The sequence below is a fragment of the Strongylocentrotus purpuratus genome, unplaced genomic scaffold (genome assembly GCF_000002235.5).
Source record: "Strongylocentrotus purpuratus isolate Spur 01 unplaced genomic scaffold, Spur_5.0 spur5_scaffold_16, whole genome shotgun sequence".
Classification (NCBI taxonomy): Eukaryota; Metazoa; Echinodermata; class Echinoidea; order Camarodonta; family Strongylocentrotidae; genus Strongylocentrotus; species Strongylocentrotus purpuratus.
The window spans coordinates 656,221-663,153 of NW_022145601.1; the positions used below are offsets into that span (position 1 = coordinate 656,221).

General features: G+C 33.0%; 1 long non-coding RNA gene across 1 annotated transcript; it reads left to right on the plus strand.

Moving 5' to 3' along the window:
- The first annotated feature begins 860 nt into the window (after nt 1-860).
- Nucleotides 861-5,576, plus strand: LOC584919. The gene is made up of 3 exons (XR_004064290.1): nt 861-958; nt 3,253-3,367; nt 5,524-5,576. It is a non-coding gene; the product is annotated as an uncharacterized LOC584919 (long non-coding RNA).
- Nucleotides 5,577-6,933: the final 1,357 nt, after the last annotated feature.

The window sequence follows — 6,933 nt, forward strand, 5'->3', positions numbered from 1 at the left end:
AAATGATTCATCATTACTCGTGTCATTATGCATAGGAGGCTTAATTCCAAGAAGGATGAGGGGTGAAAACTACAAACGATATATATGGGCTATGAATTGGGTTTAAATTTCACACTTTTTGTACAAAAAGTAAAAATAAATAAATAAACAAATTACGAGACTTATTAATAGTTTAGGTTAGTATCAACAATTTTATGATTAGGGTGCATAAAGTGACATGCAACACATGCCCGGAGGCATGTGCCCCTCTCAGTACTCTCTCTACATTAAATATTCATGAACATACAGTAAACTTAATTATTCGTACGCCTTTTAAATTAATGTTTTTGTAGCTTAAGGATGAAACGTACACTGGTCAGAATAAGGAACATTGTTAATACTCTTAGATATGAGCTTTAATATGCCGCATTCTCAAAACAAAAACAAAATCGAGACAAATAAAATGTTCACATTCTTAAAAAGATACAAAACTAGGTAAGGATATGAATAATTTAGTAGTTAACTGTTAGTGAGCATTAACAAATAACTGAACAGAAATAATTGAATTTAAAATATGTAGTCAAAATGTAAACATTATCTATGTATTGAGGAACAAATAACATCACAAGTCAATTAGCAAATATGAATTTACGAAAAAAAAATGTGAAAGGGGCTATTAGAATAACTATATGCAAAACTTACTAGTCTAAGAACAAATGATGCAGTTATTATCGTATAAAAACAATACAGGCCTAATGGAATTGATTAATTATCTTCTTATTTGTTCTACTTCTTAACAGCTATCATCATGAACCAAAACCATCCTGACCATGAGGCAAACCTACATGAGGGCCCGTATGAATTAGTCCCTCATCGATGTGTGTAGGACCCAGGCGGCGGGGGCTCCTCGCTGCAAACGGAAAACCCGCCACCTGTCCAGGGTTTGCTGGCAGCATAGAGAGCAGTTTACTGAGGATGAGTGAGTACTCAAATTATCAATTCAACAATAGCCACAATACAATAATTTATAATTCTCATACACAAACATTAACAAGTATAACATAAGAGTATACGAACCAACAATGTTTGCAAATTTCGTAATACAAATGTACCAATATATGTAAGAGTATTAACGGTAATAAGAAAAGTCAGTCCTTGAAATGAAAGAGATGTCATATGATCAGAAAGTGGGAGTTGATTAACCTTGATGATTAATCTTTGCCATCTAGTTAGGTAGCAATGTTTTTGCCTCTTGTACTAAAAATTACATTTTCACAAAATGTAATGAAAACTCGATCTAAAATGTGTAGGGGTAACTTCATCAAGAAATGATGAGACAGAATGAAAGTTGTATGTCATGAGATGCATATGTGATTAGCATGTGCCGATTGTGTAATGATGCTATTGATTATTGTGGTAACTTTGCAATGTTTGACATATGCCAGGTCTTACAAAAACAATTATAACTTCCTCCATCAATGGATGACTGAAAATTCTAGACAAAACTACAACATCTATAAAACTGTACTATAAGACCCACTTATCATCCCGCTGCCTACTGAATTGTTTAATTCATAAATAGACTTGATACATGAGTGAGTTTGAGTTTGAATTCATTTTATTTATACACGGTAAGAGCCTAAAGCAGTTCAAAGACTGGTTTAAATCAGGGCCGGGTTGATGAAAAGCAACAAAATCATGACATATACAAAAAAGTAATATAACACTGACAAATTTACAAATTCATATTCATTCAAATTCAAATTTTATTGGTCCAAAAGGAAATTTGTTCCGTTTATATGCATTATTCACAGAGAAAAATAAATAAACATATAGCACTTTAAAATTCTCATTATATAGATATTTCTCTGAATTTACATTATTGACAATATTTGTTCCTATATCCAGAGTAATTACTTTAGCAATATAACATTGTAATTAGTATTACTTTTATCATTATCAATATTAACAGTATTGTTTGTATTTGTATTGTTATTATAAGTTTGACTCATTATATCGTTATGATAATAAAATATATATAGCCAAACAATAAACCACAAACAGTTCAACAATCAAAAAGATTTATCATAATTATTGTCTACATGGTGAAAAAATAACCATGTATATATCCTAGTAAGTTACAAATAATGTTCATAACTTCTGCGGGAATGCAATACCCTATTCTGAACGTATTGTATAAAGCAAAAGAAGCTAATGTGATTAATTGATGATAAGCATTAAGAGTATAAATATGTAAAGTAGACACAACAATATATAGAAAATAAGCTAAAAAACGTGAGTGATTAAAACTATATTTATAGAACATGAAAATCTGTTGGTATACATAGTAGAAACAAAATGAAATACAAAAACAAAATCAAAAACCAACAAACGAGCATAAGTATGTTTATCTTAAATATCAAATAATTGTTTCAAAAAATAAGTCAAATATTACACATATTTTACGATAGGACAAATGTATATTCTACATCGTCAAGCAGTAAACTAAAGTATGGGGTAATAATATACAGTTAATGACATATTAATATGGATAAGTTAAATATTACATAAATAAAACTTTAACAAAGAAAAAACATCCGGTCCCAGGGGTCAATGGGTTATTACACCTACATGTTCTTGAATATTGGTGGCTCATATAAAGCTCATTAATAGCATATAGAAAGTGATCGGGATGTTTTGATTTATAAGAAAAATTACTTAAGTTGTGGTTCACATATTTCTCATGAAGAGAGTTGTTCAGCTTAGGCCTAGATATTGAAATTATCAGCTCAAAAACTTAATGATCAGTTCAATCATTCCACTGATACGGAATATTGGCTGCAAATGCACTATCACCTCGTGTGTTTTCTTTTTTGTACACTATTTCGATTTTAGGAGCAGAGTGTCAATTATTCCTTGATGCATGAGATACAAGTTCACATAAACTCAATAAGCAAATAAGAGAAATTAATTACCAAAGCAGTCACTATAAAATGAACACATACCAAACAACCAAAACTATTCAATGAATGATGAAAGGGTACTTGGTTTTTTAAAGTCCCATGTGTTCCATTTACTAAAAGCATACTTTTTGCATACCGAAAGGTATACTATCATAATAATGTACATTCTCATTTAAATTTTGTATTTTTATATTTCATGTTATCATTTTGTGAACAAAGTACCGAAATACTTTAATCATCCATTTGTCCCGATTGTGCGAGCATTTGTAAGTGTACTTACTATATCTTACATGTATCTTAATCATATTAGGATAGGAGGATGGTGCTGAGGAGGCCAAGAAGATGCCAAGCATTAACGATCAGGGGGCCGCAGTGCAGTCGCGACGCTAAACGTCGATTCGTCTTGCACTACTGCAAGCAGCATTGTAAGTATATGGCAAAAATGGAAATAGAATCATTGCGAATATTAAAGTGCATTTTGCACAACTTCAATATATTTTGATGATCTCCTTATTTATGCAATGGTATGCACTTCTTGACATTTTAAGCACACGTAGCTGAGGAATGATAGATAACTACAAAGGACAACAAATGGCTTCACTCAATGGGAAATGAAAAGAGAATGTTATCGCAATAGGTAAATGAACAGGGAGAGAAGAACAAGAAAAGAGAATACAAAAGGATGAGCCTCAATATATACTTACAATGAAACATTTATGTATGTAGTGTAAATTAAACAAAATTTTCAACTAATCCTTATTAAAAAAACACTGACAAGGATCACAACAACATACATGTAATTATCAGATGATCATGTTTGTCACGTTACTGAAGAAACTTGAGTGATATTACGCTATAGGGAAAATAAAAGAACTGAAAGGGGGGATCAGAGAAATAATCGGAAGAGAAGAATGAGAAGAAAGATTTGGTATTAAAAGGATAGAAGAAAAAGAGGAAAGGAGATAAAAAAAAGGAAATGGAAAAGAGAAAATAGGACAAAGAGCAAGAGAAGAGACGAGCGTAATTAAGGATAAGGGAAAGAAAAGTCTTATACACATACATGTATATCATTAATTCAGTTTATGAATATTAATCCAGGAGCTTCTTATTGGTCCACATATCGGTCATAATTAGTTTGAAATTATTTTATTTGAATGTCCCAATAAGCATAGATTGTGGACGAATACTATTGTATACTTAGAAAGACAGAAGTACTCCTGGAGTGATTGCGTAGAATGGAAAATGGAAATGATATGGTTCACATTAATGTGTTCTATCCCCATTGCCCAATGTTCAGTTGGAAAGGACACGTGACGAAACATATGTATGACTTATTTGATCAGGTTAATCCTTGATGAAATTTTAAAACTGAATTACATCTAAATGTACCTATAATGTAAACATAAATGCCTTTGTGAAGCGCCTCGATATGAAGATTTCATTCACTTGTTATGAATAAATGTAGCTGAATAGTCAGAATTCAATTGCATACATTAGATGTTGCTAGATAGGACAAACATTTTGCCTTACCTTACCTAAAAACACGTAATATATGCAATTTACATTCTGACTACTGAAATACAATTATTCATAGCAGTTGAATGAAAGAATTCGCATCGAGACACGCAAGTATAATTTGGCTACATTACGAAAATGGCCTATTGCAATAGACATTAACGATGTACAAAACTGATTTTAATGACTTATATTTTGCGAAATCTTACATTCCTATAATTTATATGCTGAAAATTGTGATAATGGACTAATTAATAGTTCAAATATATAGCAATTATATGTCCAGAGGTCTGTAAACTCTACATTTGTATTAGGGAAATTCAAATGCAGTCCTACATTTTTCAAAAAGGATTTGTAGACAGCTATATGGAATTGACTTCGAAAAATTAAAACTGTATTTTCCACTGCCCATTTCAAAGGTGGTACTTTCCAAAGCTACACCATAGCCTTAAAGCCATCTGCCAATGCATCATTTCAAGCTTGTATATACCAGTAACCCATATATAGCATTAAATCACTTTTGCATTACTTTTTTGTGTTTCATAATGATTATTGCTCAATCTAAACACCCCAAGGGTTTTAATTGTTAAAAATATTGTTTTTGTAGTATTTGTAAAAATATCGAGGGGTCAGTGACACTAAGACGTAACTCCATTTTTTAGAAAAAGTGGTTTAAAAATAGTGCTTGGGCCCACTAGCCATTGACTTCAATGGGGATGTTGAGTAGAGTTAAGTCTTTGTGTTTCCTGGCAAGCCTACCCTTTTCTGAACATTTTGATATCAAATACTCATTTTGGCAAAATATGGAGTTACGTCTTTGAGTCACTGAACCCTCGATATGTATTTAATTTCTCTTCTGCATTCTAAGTTTATAATAATATTGTTTACATCCCTTTGTATAGATGTATTATTCTAGTTGTATCCTTCAGCCTGTGCTGCATGCTGGTCAGTTTTTTTAAACAAATACAAACAAATAATAAATAATAATCCATTTCCCTACAAAATAGATGATTAGCACAAAATATATTAACTGCTTACATTTTCTGTCATATCCTTTATTTCACAGTCAAAATCCACGCTGGTCCGGACGCTATGGACGTGTCCGACTCTAAGGACCAGTAAGTTGACTCAATCAACACTCTGAGAAATAGATATACACTGTATGAAACCGTGATATATCTTAAGTTTTAATACTAATAGTAATGAGCACGGATTGCCAAGGGTATTGATTTATATTTACTTAGGAAATCTACATACAACTAAAATAACACTGTGTATTTAAAGGTAATTTGGAGCTTAATTTTAGGTTGTGAAGGGATTTGACTTAGGAATTATCTTATGATTTTTTTTTTGCCACGATCATAAAGATCTTATAGAAATCCTGTGGTGATTATTCTTTGATAATGATGCCATCTATGAACTTTGATGTTGCCATTTTCAATACTAAACATTCATGATTTGTTCTCAATATGTTCAGAAATGTTTTTGTGGTCATTTAGACCTACTGATAAACAATTAATTTACTTCAATAATAAGAATAATTACAGTGCTTATATAGCGCCTAACACTTACTTTGTCAGAAGTCTCTAAGCGCTCTACAATAATGCAGCATAATTACCCTGGCTTTAGCAGTAATCATGTGAAATGTTAAAGACTACAAATATCGTCGAGAAACAAAATCCATTTGACTAGATAAACAGAAATAATATTGTTTTAAATAAAATATTTTGTTCTTTTCTCTTCAAGGCAAACGTAAAATGAGAGCAATTCAAGTACGACGACATCAATTCATCTACAACCTTCTAAACAAGAATGCCCGCCTTTCCTACAGGTACGACTATTATTTTTCAAACAGCCCATGATCTTGTTTATTTTCATAGTACTGTGTAACAATTACTATTATATGTCCTTGTACTTGAATTGCTCTTTTTTTACGTGGATCTTGAAATGTTGCTTCCCATGGCAAGAGGTTCGTTGTTGACAAAGTAAATGTATAGATGGTTGATATGGAATTCCACAATACCACTTCCTTGTTCCGCCATGCCACGTTCTTTTCCCCCAATGCCACATTCTTTTCCTCCAATGCCACGTTCTTTTCCCCCAATGCCACGTTCTTTTCGCCCAATGCCACGTTCTTGCTCCCCAATGCCACGTTCTTTTCCCCCAATGCCACGTTGCTCACCAATGCCACGTTCTTGCTTCCCAATGCCACTTCCTTGCTTCCCAATGCCACTTCCTTGCTCCCCTATCCCACGTTCTTTTCCCCCAATGCCACGTTCGTTCTTTTCCCCCAATGCCACTTTCTTGCTCCCCAATGCCACATTCTTTTACCCCAATGCCACGTTCTTGCTTCCCAATGCCACTTCCTTGCTCCCCAATGCCACTTCCTTGCTTCCCAATGCCACTTCCTTTCTCCCCAATGCCACGTTCTTGCTCACCAATGCCATGTCCTTGCTCCCCAATGCCACGTTCTTGT